This window comes from Drosophila takahashii, chromosome X (genome assembly GCF_030179915.1).
Source record: "Drosophila takahashii strain IR98-3 E-12201 chromosome X, DtakHiC1v2, whole genome shotgun sequence".
Taxonomy (NCBI): Eukaryota; Metazoa; Arthropoda; class Insecta; order Diptera; family Drosophilidae; genus Drosophila; species Drosophila takahashii.
In genome coordinates, this window is record NC_091683.1 from 23,811,257 (window position 1) to 23,826,217 (window position 14,961).

At 37.9% G+C, this 14,961-nt stretch overlaps 1 long non-coding RNA gene across 6 annotated transcripts in view; it reads left to right on the forward strand.

The window, feature by feature from the left end:
- LOC138913936 (uncharacterized) overlaps nucleotides 1-14,961 on the forward strand; it is a 34,873-nt gene that overhangs the window by 9,984 nt on the left and 9,928 nt on the right. For 2 of the 6 annotated variants that reach the window (XR_011419827.1, XR_011419825.1), the window contains exon 5: nucleotides 13,384-13,932. This is a non-coding gene — a long non-coding RNA (uncharacterized lncRNA). Of the gene's footprint in view, nucleotides 1-7,198; nucleotides 7,687-13,383; nucleotides 14,010-14,961 lie in introns of those variants that run through there. The other 4 variants (XR_011419823.1, XR_011419824.1, XR_011419822.1 and 1 more) reach the window with 4 other exon arrangements.

Below are 14,961 nucleotides of genomic sequence, written 5' to 3' on the forward strand. Positions count from 1 at the left end.
TTTGTTGCTGCTGCTGGTAGTCTGTTCGTTAGCCAGCTCTTCAAATATAAAAATATGTATTTAAAATAGGTGCGACTTTACCCTTAGCGTAGGGTGGCGAAATTTCCCCAGACAGTACTTTTTTAGAAATAATTATTTTTCTTCCGAAATTAGGCGCGAAGTTAAAAATCACTGACGCAGAAATGCACATTATAGCACTGTGTATTATATAAAAAATCGTGTATCTTATTCCTTTTGAAGTGTGGCATACAGAAAAAATTTCGTCGAGAACTAAATGTAGCTTTTGAACTGTTAAAACACATTTAATATTATAGCTTAATTATCTTGGCCTTCTGTGCAAAACAAATGCATTGGTTGTGTCTGGCCGTCTTGAAGGACTAAATCAAAAAAATTATATATTTTTACGACTTATGGATTCCGAGATATTGCAGGTGACGAAATTGCCCCTGTGACGAAATTCCCCCACTCTCCCCTACTGCCAGTTCAATAACACAATATTATTTTAGGGCACAGCAATCAACAGGTTAATAAAATTAAAAAAATTATACTGCCTTTAATTAATAAATATTTAAAATCTGTGGGATTTAATTTTAAATGCACCAAAAATTATTTTATTTCTATAATAAATAATATATATTTAAATATTTATTTAGTGAATATTTACTCGACACAAGCATAGTTTATTTAAATATAGTTTAATAATTTAGGGACGCACTGTACTTTGTTGGATAAAAATATTCATGCACACACATATATGGATCAGTGTGCATTTGTGTGTGTGCTTATGGCGTCGCATTATTTTGTATTTTAATAATTCAAATATCAATTTGTTGTTACATTAAATATTTAATTTGAACTAAAATGTGTTAAATTCTTTGGGGTATTACGAGCGCACAACTGAACATGTCCATTGTGTGTGTGTGTGCGAGGGAAAGGGAGGGCTGCAATGGTAGAAAGAGACGCACATATGTCATGCAATTTTTGGTCTGCTTAATTACAGCTTAAAATCTTTGATTAAAAAACCACCCGAACAAATGGACACCGGCAAAGCTGAAATAAATACTGAAACCAAAACCGAAATGCTAATTGCCATCCGGTGAAGTCTCAGTCTCCGACGCATCTAAAATGCAGGAAAATCTTTTGAATTCTCTGCTGAAAAGCCGTGTCGAAAGATTATCTCAGATATGTATGGTTGGCTTACCAACGGAGAGCACTCTTCAGAGGAGAAAACATAAAATGGACAAGTGGACATATTTTAAGGGGTTCTCGGTTTTCCTCAGAATATTTCTCATTTAAGTTAGAGACCATTCGATAATATTTAATTACTTCTTTATTTTGAGAACAAATTTTGGTAATTTATTTTTTGTAAATTATCTAAAAATTCTTAATTTTTTTAGTTTTTTTACAAAAAAGGAACATTTGTGTAGATTTTGATTATTCAATTAATAAGTTAAAGATATGGTTAATAAATATAAAATATATATATTAAAAATATTTTCACTGGTAAACCCCTTACTAATTTGTAATATTAATTGGCAAATGCAAAGAATACACAGCTAACCAATATTGAATGAATTGAAAACCCCTTGTTGTGCGATCCAGTTAATGGTTTTTTAGTCGTTTTTCTTTAGCAGGACTCGCGCATAGGAATCGGCCCCACGATTTGAAGTCTACCTCTTTGCCTAATTGCCCACTTGACGGCGGCTCCTCTGGCTGGGCCTAGAGGTCGGTTTAGCCCCATGCCATTCCATCGGGCTGCTTGGGCAGCAGTCATTGAGCGTATGGCATGTTTGTCAATGCCGGATGAGCTCCCAGAGTCCGCAGAGGAGTCCCGGACGTGCAGCAAGTTCAGGTTCATGCCACATCCACATCCCCGTGAATTCCCCATCCCCTATCCACTCTCCATACCCCTGCATCCTTCAGGGGCTCTTGGCCACGTTGCCTGGACGACCCAAAACGCATGCAATCAAGTGTAAAATCATAGAATTTTTAATTGATTCCACCGACGCAACGGTACGCAGTCGAATCCTGGGCAGGACAAATTCATGCTCAATCCTTGTACCATATGTTCCTTTTTTTGTTTTCCTTTTTTTTATCCTGTCCACTTGGGCCGGCGGACTATTCCAATGCCACGCTGTCGGAACTGCGGGTGTTTTGTTTTGTCATGCCCTAAAAGATGGTATTATGGCTCGAGCGACCAATTGATAAGGCTTGTTGCCGACTTTTATCATCAATATATTGTTTTTATTATCATATAGTTTATTGCGTAGGTTAAAAAATTAAGGAATGAGTAAATTTTCTTGATCTTATTAAGTAAATGTTCTTGTTCTTATTGCGGGAATATAGTTGGTATTGGTATTCTTAGTATTTTATCTAGTGTTTTATTTAGTATTTTTGTGTAAGGCTTGATAATCTTATTTTTATGTAGATTATTGTATAGGTTAAAGAAATAAACATGAGTATTTTGTAAGGATCGTTGATTTTATTGAGGGAATAGAGTTCATATTAGTATATTTGGTAGTTTTTTAGTATTTTATTAATTGTTTTTTTAGTTTTTTTATGTAGGGGAGTGTAGGGTAAGGTGACGAACGATTCGTTTTTTTAATGGAACTTTTGTAAAAATCAATATTTTTCAAAAGTGTAAACGCAGAAAGTTGCTTACATCTACTGAGCATATCGCTGTAAAATTCGAAATTCGATATTCCAATGCAGCTAAATCCCACAGCGTTTGGCGTCAACCCTACTTTTTTTGCACTTTCAAAAGTTGTAGGGTAATGTGACGAACGATTTGTTCTTTAATGTAACTTCTCCAAAAATCAATATTTTTTAAAAGTGTAAAAGCAGAAAGTTGCTTACATTTACTGAGCATATTTCTAAAAAAATTTGGATTCGAAATTTCAACGTAGCCAAATCCCACAGCGTTTGGTGTAAACCATCCTTTTTACAAACAAAAAAATACATTTTTTTATATATTATTTACGGAAAGGTTATTTTCGATACGGAAAAGAAAAAAGTAATAAGATAATACCCAAACTTACCAAAAAAAATGGTCAAAGTGCAAACTTTTTATTTTAAATTAAATTAAACTGTCGTCACTATTAAAAACAACAATAAAACTGCAGCAGTAAATGTTATCTGGTATTATTATATTTTTTTTACAAATAATCAACGATAACAGTTAAAATTCTTGAATAAAAAAAGTTCGTCACAATACCCTACAAAAAGTTCGTCACGATACCCTACAAGGTAGACTTGGAGCAAAAACGGTGTCACTCTCAAACGGCGCAAAAGAAATAAGCGCGAGGTACCAAAAACTGTTGATAAAGATCTCATGTATACGTGCATATATTTGCCTGATTTTATTTTCCACTCATCTTTGCTCTGGCACTGCTGAAACACAAGTAAATTGAATGGGTTAGCTAGTTTGCGCACCACATTTTTAGCAAAAATTACCTCACGAACAAATTACGGGACTTCTTATTAATATTACTGTAAATATATTGTCGACACGATAAGGGGAGACGACTACATTTATTTGGAATTTTTGTCGTGACGTCATATATGAGATTCGACGAGTTCGTCACATTACCCTACTCGTCAAATTACCCTACACTCCCCTAGTATATTTTCTGGTATTTCATTGTAGTTTCGAAGTATGCTTAAGCTTCCTTAATATAAAACCGTTAAATTAAATTTTTTCAAAAAAAGAGTATTGGAAGTTTGGTAACGAACTCAGGCATTTGGTTTTTGGATTCTTTGTTTGGTTAATTGGCAGTTTGTGCTTCGCCCTAACTCTGACCCATTGGAAGCGCAGAAGTCTCTGGCAGGACCTCCTTACCCAATCCCTATCCCAATGGCAATCGCAATGCTTGTTCACATTGCCCATTGCCACCTGGAAGCTGGAACCTCAATCGAGTGAGCCGGCTGCTTGACGTGTCCTCGACATTGGCATTGCTATGGGAAAGGGGCCCCCAGGATGCCGTCGGACTCTCGGACTCTCGTCCTGTCATATGCCATGCCCTTCCGATTGAATTGTCCTTGCTGCAGGAGCAGGACTCGCAGCCTCTTCGCCTTTTGTTGTTCCAATTTTTCCTGGATTTGATTTACATCTTTCATGTCCGCACACCCACTGAGCCACTGAACCACCGACTCGTCTGCTGGACGGGTGGCGGCGACGATTGGTCCCTGTTGTGCAAGATATGGCCGGCCTATCCCCGGAATCCTCGGATATCAGGCCAAGCACAGGGAGCCACTGTGCCGTGAAAAATGGCCAAGCAGCTTATCATCGGCTTACAATCGAAAACTGAGCTCGATAATCGGCTAAAGTTGATTTTACGTTGGCAAAGATCTCATACATTCCCAATAAATACCCGGTCGTATGTGTTTGTAGATACGATGGTTTTATAAGTACCTGTACTCCTAAGAAACAGGTTTAAAATCGCTGCTCAGTTTATTATTTAACTACCAAAATATCTGTAAACCGAGTTATTAATAAAATAATTAATAATCCTATTTTGAAATAGAATTCTGAAAACATATACTTCATGTTTTAATCAGCATCAGTTAACTATAAAGCTTAATTAAGGTATAAAAACCTTGCATTACAAAAATCTGAACAGTTTGAAAATCTCTTCAAAAAATGACTAAAAGTATGCAATGAAAAATATTGGTGCATACGTTTAGACACCTTAATGGGTGATTTCCAAACCGTAGATTTATCTGCTTCACCCTCATCAAATAAATAATTATAAAAGAATGGAAAGTCATACTCGTTTAACACTTCTTATATACGCAGTCTTAAAAAATGATTACTACCATTTTTAGTCAATATGAAATTTTACCATGACAAAGTCCTTGGCTCTTCGCAAGCAAGATTACCTATTAATATGCTTTATTATGGGCATAAGTTAATAATCTTCAAGCGGCGCCGTTCATGCATGCCTTGTAATGTCTGTCGTCAATTTGGCCCAAAATCCACTCAGCAGTCATAAGGCGGGCAATATATATACAGATATGGCTGTATGTTTAAGCATATATATAAATATGCGACCAACACGAACGGCGTGCGAAATCGGCTTGAGCCACGCCCACTCAAAAGCCCATTAAAAAATAAAAGAAAGAACAAAGCCGAAGAAATGTGAGGAGAAAGCGAGGAGGGGAGGAGAAGGAGTCGGAGAAAGCAGAACAGTGCCATAACAAACGGGGCAAAAGATGCCAACAAGGCAATTGTGAAATGTAAATGGCCAACGTAATAGATGTCCAACGTCTCCAGATACACTGAGCAAAAATATATGACTTAATCTAAATATAACTAAATATAAATTTTTCTATTTTACAGACTTGCTTATCATTGTAAATGAATTAATATATATTTTGTTAGGTTTTTTATACAAAATCATTGTTGCATTATTGTTAAATATTTAAACAAAAATTAATGGTTTTTAAACTTAACATATATTGTAAAACTTTTAATTATTAACACAAACCAATACTTATCTAGCGCATAAATAATAATAATAATAATTTTTCTTTAAAATATTTTTAAAATTCTTTAAATTTAAATAGTTGGCGCTTTGAAATTAAAAGATAAATTCCTTACATTCATTTTATTTTTATGAAAAAGTGTTTACTGTGTGTGTCGGAAGAGCCCTTGTTGCTTTTAGCAAAAAGTTTAAAATATGTTTAATTTGACGTATTTTCTTCCGTGTAAAATACCGAGACTTCGTCTCCGACAAGGACTCTGGCAATAATTCGTAAATTTGCTCAAATAAATTCCATGCTGAGCGGGACAGCCGGAGCGATTGGGACTGCGACGGGGACAGAGGGCAGAGGGCGACAGAGATGGAGATGGAAATGGAGAGCCTAAAATATGTTGTCCGGGCTGAGTCAGGGAAAATGTATGCAAAGCCCCCGAAACGAATTCCACCTACCCGACGATTCCGAGACTCCGCCGCCGTCTCAGTTTGTGATTCCGATTCTGAATCCGATGCCAATGATATGCAAAACATTCACCAGGCGACTAGGGCACGAAATTCATGGGCATGGCACATGGCACATGGCACATGGCTCATGGCATCCATGGATCCAGATCCACATCCTCATTCACTCCCAGAACCAGATCCTCTGCTGTTGTTGTCCGGCAGGGAGATAAGCGGCAATTGTAGCCAATCGAAGGCGGCATAAATAAATAAATAAACAATCGATGGCACTCCGCCTTTTGGAGCCACTTGGTCCGTTCGACGGCGGGCGGGCAATTAATTTGCCATTTGTTTGTCTGTCCGTTTGCCTGTCCGTATGTCTGTCCGTTTATCTGTCTTGAAAGGCGACAAATCCCCCATACGCTGATAAGAATGAATGAGCCATCGCTGGCGAGATAAAGCCGCCGATACAGATACATTCGCAGTTTCAGATGCAGATACATATTTACAGGCTACGGATGGAAATGCAGCACGCAGATGTAAATGTATCTATGCGTGCATCGAATGCGAATGCGGAGGTTGCCATTAAAGGGCTGAGCTTTGCGCGGCTTTGTGGGGTTAAGCCTCTGCCTCAGACTTCGTATGTGTCAGTGTGCGCGGGTTAAGGGTCCTTGGGAGAGGACTCCCTTGATCATCTGCCCAGCGTTAAGCCGTAAGTGTACCGCCTAGATTAAAGCCAGCATTTTCGGTTTACGCCAGTGGAGGGAAACTCGAGTGATCTTGGTTGTGTTTTAAGCACTCATTTAATTGGTTTTGTAATTTTGCTGACTTTTAAGTTATACTGTGGCAAAAACCATATAGGAGTTCTTATTTTTATATTTTTAATTATTTTAGTTTTGTAATTTATGTAAAGTTATTTAGAAAAATAATTTAAATATTATTAACTTTAAATATGGAAATATTAATTTTAACCATTCTATTTCATTTAAAGATGTTTAGCTTTCATTTTAAAATGTTGTAAAATGTTTAAAGTAAATATTACGATATTTTCCAACTTGATTCATATATTACATAATAGTACGATTTTCATTTGATTGATATATATTTTTTGTCAGTTTTTTTGCTGTAAGTATTTCCTACCAATTATATTTATATTTCTTTACTAAAAGAAGTATTAAATTGAACATTTATTATTATACTTAAAACCCATTTAAAATGTCCTTCTCAATGATGGGAACACCGCCCCGCTGATCCGAGCCTAATTTGCACTGATCCCACAGCCGCTTGCTAGCCAGATGTCTGATGCCGCCCCCGAAAAACTTTTGGCAAACTCAAAATCATGGCCAGAAGAAGAGTGGGCGCTCGTCTGAGACAGTTTTCATTGCCAGAGAGGAAGTAATTAAAACACAACTCAAAGGACATTTTAATTTAATCCCTTTGAGCTTGTCTCGCTGGCTGTCTCGTCGCCATCACAAACATGCGACGCCGCCGCAGCGGACGAAGCCAACTCCTCCGAAGCCAAGTCTCCAAGTCTCAAGTCCGGGACAGAACCTAGCGGATCCTGGCTAGGACCCACCATTCCATCGCATACCCTTCCTTTCCATTCCGACCCAGTCAAGTCGAGCCAAAAAATCGCGCTGCTGGCTGTGGACTCCGGAAGAAAACGACATTGCAGCATCGATGTCATTGCAAAAATCACTGGGAAAAAAGTTAGTAGCTACACTTTTTTATAACTCAAAATTTCCTCAAAAAAAAAAAAGTCGGAAATGAATGATGGAATGGTAGGAATTTCTGAAACTTATAGTTAATATGAGATTTTTATTTTAGAATTCTATATTAATTAAAAAAAATCAAATAGTCTCTTTAAATTTGTATACCTAATAATAAAAGTAGTTTCGAAATTCCCATAAAATATAACTCTAAAAATGAATGATAGGTTAGATAGTTTCTTTATAAATTGTATAATAATAAAAGTAGTCAATCAACTTGTTGTTTATCTCATTAATAGCATATGTGTTCTATCTTATATGACTATTTTCTTTTTAAATATTAAATCTATCTTTAAATGTTTAATTTCAATTGCATTTGTTTAGATTTTTCTCCAGTGCTAAAGGCGAATAAATCATAACGCGCTGACCAACCTCGTCCTGCATCTAAGCCTCTCCCATTTCCCCGTCCAACTGGAGCAGGGCTATTCTCATTTGCCAAGGCTTTCCTCCTCCTTTTTGGTTGCATTTTATTTATGCCGACAGTTTATTAATGCCAGTCGGAGGCGTAGGCGGCGGCGGCGGCTGGGGGCGTGGCAGTCAGCGGTTGCACGGTGCTGTGGGTGGACCGCCTTGTAATTGTATTTGCCTATAAGTATCTGTGCATGCGTGGATGGCTCCAGGGGCGAACTTATGATCTGTAAGGCAACCCACACACATTGCTCTGCCCCTCACTGGTAACCTTTGACCTTTAGGGATGATATAAATATATCGATATGTGGGTATAACATTGGTGATCAAAGCTATAACAATCATATTGGATTGGATTTTAAATCAAATATGTAATTACATGTTTAATCTAATAATTGTCTGTTTTAAGCAATACTCTTACGAAAATATTATTTTAAATATTATTCTGGCCAGTGTGACCATCGCTGCATTTGAGTAACCCTTTTGTTAGCTTATTTGGATATTATTTTATGATTACTTTAAATATTTTCAAAAGATTACATTTTAGTAGACCTTTTCGATAAAATATCAATATTTTTATATTTATCGCCTCGAAAGTTTTACTTTCGATAATTATAGATTGATATTTTCGATATTTGTTGTTTCTCTTTCTTATCGCCAAACATCCCTGGACTCAGCCTCGTTCCAGCACCCATCCACATCCTCCGTCGCCCTTCGCCTGGTGACCATCGCTGCTTCCGTCTCCGGTTCGAGTCTCCGGTTCGGTTTTGGTCCGGAGTTTGGGCCCGGTTCGCTTTGCTGCCGCTTGTTATGCTAATTAGTTTTCGACGTTGACGTTTGCCAGCGACGCCGCCGTCGCCGACACCAACGATGTCTTTAATTGGTTCTCATGTTGCTAGTCCACGATGCTGCTGTTGCTTTTCTGCCTTTTCAGTTCCTGCTGCAGATGTTGATGCTGCTGTTGCTACTGCCGTTGCAGTTGCAGTTGCAAGCAGCTGCTGCCAGTTCGGCTTTCTTTCCTCCTTTTTTGTGCCCTCTCCATTCTTTGGCACTTTGGCACTGGCAATTAGACTCCTTTTTTGGTTGGGCAAAGGGGGAAACTGTGGCAAATGGGGCTATGGAAAAGGGTGTCAAGTGCCACATTTCGTTGCGTTCATTTGTAGTTTAAGGTCCGAAGGCATCGATTGATGGGTCTTTTTCAAAAATTATGTATTTAGAATGTTCAAATAAAACCTGAATATTTTACAGAGATGAAATTCAAATAAAAAATACAACTATTGATCATTTATCATCAATTTGTCGCTGCCTCGTTCAATAATTCAAGCAACAGAACTTTCCAAATGAACAGGCTTCGATAATGCGATTCAAATTAGGCATTATTTAAAGCCTGTAATCCGTTCAACGTTCCACTTTTCACTGCCCCATTGGCCCTTTAACCCTTATGTGCGAGGAGCTTCTCTTAACTCCTGATTTGTGCACACATCCATCATTATCATTATCATTATCAGCCAGGGCAGCAGGACCCTTCGTTGTTAGTCCACAATTGCGTTTTGTTGTGCTAACCAAAACTGTCAACATTCAGCTGCCAGTTGATGGAGCAGCCGGTCGGTTTAGTCCAAACGTTATGATAATCACCCACGTGGTCTGGGGATGGTATGATGGTACTGGGTATTCAGAACTGGGTGTGATGGCTCGGAACAGGTGGAAGCCGATGGCAGGACATGGACTTGGACATGAACAGGGGCAGACGACAGGTAATAAACAATTCCATTTACCGACAGCTGTCAGCAAATAATGAAAAATTGAATAAGGCAAGAAAAACATGACAAGTCGAGGCAGCAAATGCTCTGCACTTCAGGGGTTCGAGTTGTAAAGTAAAGTGTAAATGCAATTTTGTTTGGTAAAGTAATACCTGCCAAAGTGTAGAAAAAATTGTTTAAATCGGACCACTCACTCATAGGTTATGAGCAAATAATGAATTTTCCGCTAGATGGCGTCTCTTTCATACTTCTGCTTGCTTAAGTGATTGCATATCTCCATCTCTCTCACACTCATTAAGCTGAGTAACGGGTATTTGATAGTCGAAGCGTTCTCGCTTGTTTTGATAACTACGCGAATTCTTAAGAATTTTTCGAATAAATATTTTTGCTTCTTTTTATACCCTTGCAGAGGGTATTATAATTTCAGTCAGATGTTTGCAACGCAGTGAAGGAGACGTTTCCGACCACATAAAGTAAATATATTCTTGATCAGGACCAATAGCCGAGTCCATCTAGCCATGTCCGTCTGTCCGTCTGTCCGTCTGTCCGTCTGTCAGTCTGTCCGTCTGTCCGTCTGTCCGTTTCTATGCGAACTAGTCTCTCAGTTTTAAAGCTATCGCGATGAAACTTTCCCGAAAGTCTTCTTTCTATTGCAGGTAGTACATATGTCGGAGCGAGACGGATCGGACCACTATATCTTAAGGCTCCCATAGGATTATTCCAACAATTATAAGAAAATTCATTGTAACTTTGTAGAAAGTAGGCGTTTTGATTTTTGACAATTTAAAAAAAAAAAATTTAATAAATAGGCACGCTAAATCTGGAATCCCTGGAACTCCACCGAATAAGCATTAAACTATAGCAGCGGTCGGCACACACATACGTTGACATTTTGTTTTATATTTGTGTGAGTAATTTGCACTGGGCAGCTCATCGATGTGTGTGTGCAGACCGCTGTTCTACGTTATACATGTGCGAGCAGCGCGCCGACAGAACAAAACCCTATGCTCACTTAATAGGGCGCTGCGGACCGCTGAACTATAGGTATTTACTCTATCTGCAAGGGTATATAAGCTTCGGCTGGCCGAAGCTAGCTTCCTTTCTTGTTTTAAATTATAATTACAAATAAAATATCCTTCCCTTATTTTAATCCCCTTTCCCAACCAACCCTTATTACTAACTAGCAAGTAAGTGCCAGAGTTTTAAAATATTGCGCATACGACACGTTGAACACGTTTAATTAATTTTGTAACAAACAGAGAGATCGAATTTTTCTCGTTAGCTGAGAAAGAAAAGGGTAAAATATATTGTAAAATATTGCGCATACGTCGCGTTGCACATCGTTAAGGGTGTTTTGGGGGGCTCCGATGGTTTGATGGTCAGATGGTCAAATGGCTTGGTTGGCAAAAAAGGGGAGGGATTGCCGGACACCACAGCCGCCCACAAACTGTCCAAATATGTTTGGTTTTTCAGCTGCCGTGGAAGTGGAGCTGGAGGCTCCCTGCAATCCCAATGTGGCGATGCAATGATGAGCGAAAAATTGACATGCATGTAATTAGTGACAAGGGGCCAGTACAGTGGACACGGCCTCCGCCCTCCGCTGTTAGCACTTGATGAGCTTTATTCGCACACGCTCGCATATGCAGCCGTATCGTATATATATCAATTATGCCGTTTATGTCCAAATGTCGAGAGTTCGCCCTTGTAGCCCTCGAATGCGGCAAAAATTAATTTTCGACGTTTCGCTGTTTCGATGCCACGCAATCCACAACGAATGGCAGAGCATCTTACAAAAATTAAAATTAAGTGTCACAAAGAAAAAAATTAGTAGTTAAATTAAAACCATTTTTTTATTATAAAAATGTATTTTTTAATTTTCTAAACAAATTTTTGTTTAATTTATTAAAATAAGGAAATAACTAACGATTATTTATTTTGTGATAAAAATAAAAAAACTATTAAAACTAAGTTTATATAATGAAATAACCAAACTTACAAAAATTAAATGTCATAAAAAAGTTAATAGTTAAATATGGACATCCTTTTTCAATTTTGTAAAAAAATATTTTTTTTAAATAAAGAAATACTTAACTGTTATTTATTTCGACAGAATCTGCCGGAAAAAATCTTAGTAAGCTACAAAATGTAAGTTTATGTAATGAAATAAGACAAAATATATCATATTTTAAACATTTTTATATATTTTAATCAATTATTATTTTCATAAAATGGAATACATTTAAAATGTAGGTAAAATTTAGGTAGCCGCCAAAGTGATTCGTTTGTAAGTTTAATTATTAGAGAGTTTAGTTCATTTTGAAACATTTTCATATAGCATTGTTTATGGGCAAAGTCTCAGGGGCATTGTTTAAAAGCATACGCGATAGAGTAGGTCAACAAATGGGGTGCCGAAAAAGGAGCCGGAAGAGGAACAGGACCTGGAGTTGGTACGAAAAATGGATTCGAGATGGGTTGGAGGATGGGCTGAGATGGAATGGGCGCCTGTCTCGTCAGCGTCACTTGTCACATTCACGTTGACTCTTTTGACACGTCGACAAATTGTCAACAACGTTGCCACCGAAGAAACCAAAGGACCAACAAAAACTAAGAAAAATGATCCAAAAATGCCCGGCCACACTGGAATGCCTCCTGATGGCTGCATGTGAATGTGCGAGTCCTGGTCATTCTGGTGATTCTGGTGGGTTGGTGGTGCAACCGGAACAGGAGAGACTCCTCTATTAGCAGGCCGCTGGCATTTTCACGCTTTCGTTTTATGCGGCTCAGTGGATTTCTGTCGCACTTAACGGCATCAGTGGCAGTGACACTGGCCAGGGTGCCTTTTCCCCTTTTCCCATGCCCACTTTCCCAACGACTGGCTTTCCACACACATTTATCAACGCCTCGCACAGCAAAGTCCAGAGCAGGAACTTCGGTTCCCAAGCATTTTGCTGAAAAATGCAATTCAGCACGATTTGCATTTTAGGAACCGCACAGCCCCCGTGACTCCTGCACATTCGGCTGATTCCTGTGGAGTCCTTGCCAGAGCCCAAGCATCAGGAGCAGATCTGCCTCCAGCGAAAGATCAGCCATAATGTCTGTAGAAGAAAGATAAACTCATATAATCATGCAAATTATTTAGCTAAAAAATAATCCAAATCGTATTAGTGACACTTTTAAATAGTATTGATAGAAGAGCTTGAAAAACTAAAGACATTTCGATATTTTTCGATATTTAATGTTTTTTTTTACAATCATTTGGATATTTCCCTAAAAACATCGATAACAGTATATTAAAAAGATCGACATCTTTTAAGCTCTACCTAACAGGATCATCAAATTCGAAAATTTTAAATAGTTTTTAAAATATTTTAGCGCTTAAAAAATAAGAAAGTCGTTTTTTACTTCTTATTTGGACTCTAAATACACTCTAATGATTGAAATATAGTTAAAAACTAATTAATATATGATTTAAATATGCTATTTACTTTTCTTCATATTGAATAAATTTATTTATTTATTTCCTTTCAGTTTCGCCTACGAATTGCCCTTTCTACCTACATTATAATCGTTCTTAAGCCCATTGGTCTTGGGACATAACTCTTTTCGTGGCTCCCCTGACCGACCGCTTCAGACAGTTGGAATTACGAGCATTTCCGGTTGCTTCGGCAAATAATTAAGACTCCGTTTTAGAGCGGTTCCAGGAGCTACCATATTTTATCCGTGGCGATTTCGTGCCGGCACATCAATCAAAGTAAATATGTGAGTGCGGGGGCGAAGGCGGCAATTTCCATGCGAATGTGTTTCAAGTGCCTTTCCCAGTTATAAATTTCCGCACACATCCCAGCACAAGGACGAAGGACACGAACGGGGAACTGGGAACAGGCGCTGAATGCATTCCACTCACGGCAATGGGGAAAGTGTCAAGTTAATGCCAGCAGCGATAGCAACAACAACAACAACAACAGCAGCAACGACGACTACAAGGACATTGCCCACCCACATATTCCGCCCACCTCCTTTTGCGACAACCCCTTCACCTAATGACTGCGTTGACGGCGTCATTTGCCTGGCGAAAAGGTAAGAGGAATCACAAGCCAAAAATCTAGGATCTGTAAAATAAAAGCCAGCTGGCAAATACCCTTTCAATATTTAAGACTGAGCATTAAGCATTTCAAAACTAAATTATTAATTATTTGTACTATTATTAATTATTTATTATTTTATTATTTAAAATTACATTATATTAGAAAAATTCCCAGAAGATCATCTAAAACTAAACAACTGATTTATTAACCAACCATTTAATTTGTTTTCTTTAATTTTAAAAGTCTTCCCCTACACTTTTCTTATTATTAGAAAAACAAATTAAACAAATGATATTTTATAATCAACTAATACTTATCACTAGATTTTTTATACGTTCTTAACATACATACTTTAAAATAAAAAAAAAACTCTATTTCAGTAAGCTTAAGTATATATTTCTAAACCGAGTCGGGTCCTTCCGGCATGGAAATTGGGTATTCAAAAAATATGCAACAAAAATCTTTTCTACCTTTTTTAGTTCAACTTGCTTAGAAATCCAGATTGAGAATATATCTTTTATATACAAATTTAAAACCTCAAAAAATGAAATAAATGGCTAACTCAAAATATTAGAAAATCATTATCATAATGTACAAATATTAAAAGTATACATTAAAATTGTAGGATCATAAATAGAAACCCAACTATTTTATGTTTTCTATTTCCCATATATACCCCATTTCCCACCAAACCACACACAATCTAGATTCTAAAAGCACTTGTCTGACTGATTTGGGAACTAACAAGATGCCTCCTCCCCATTCGAAGCCTTTTCGGGGGCGGCGTAGCATTTTCGCGCAGTGTAGACCAAGTTATAATGATGCCACTTGGCTGACTGCCGTTGATGTTGCTGCTGCTGCTGTTGTCGTTTAGCTGCTAAGGCGATGCCAACATTTTGGACGCTCTTTGGACCCTTCAGACAAGTCAAAAGGACTCGAGTCCCGAGCTGACAATGATATGTGCCCGGCACTGGGGTAACTTAGGTGGGTAGCCGGGTAGATCTCTGAGTCGGGCAAGCGG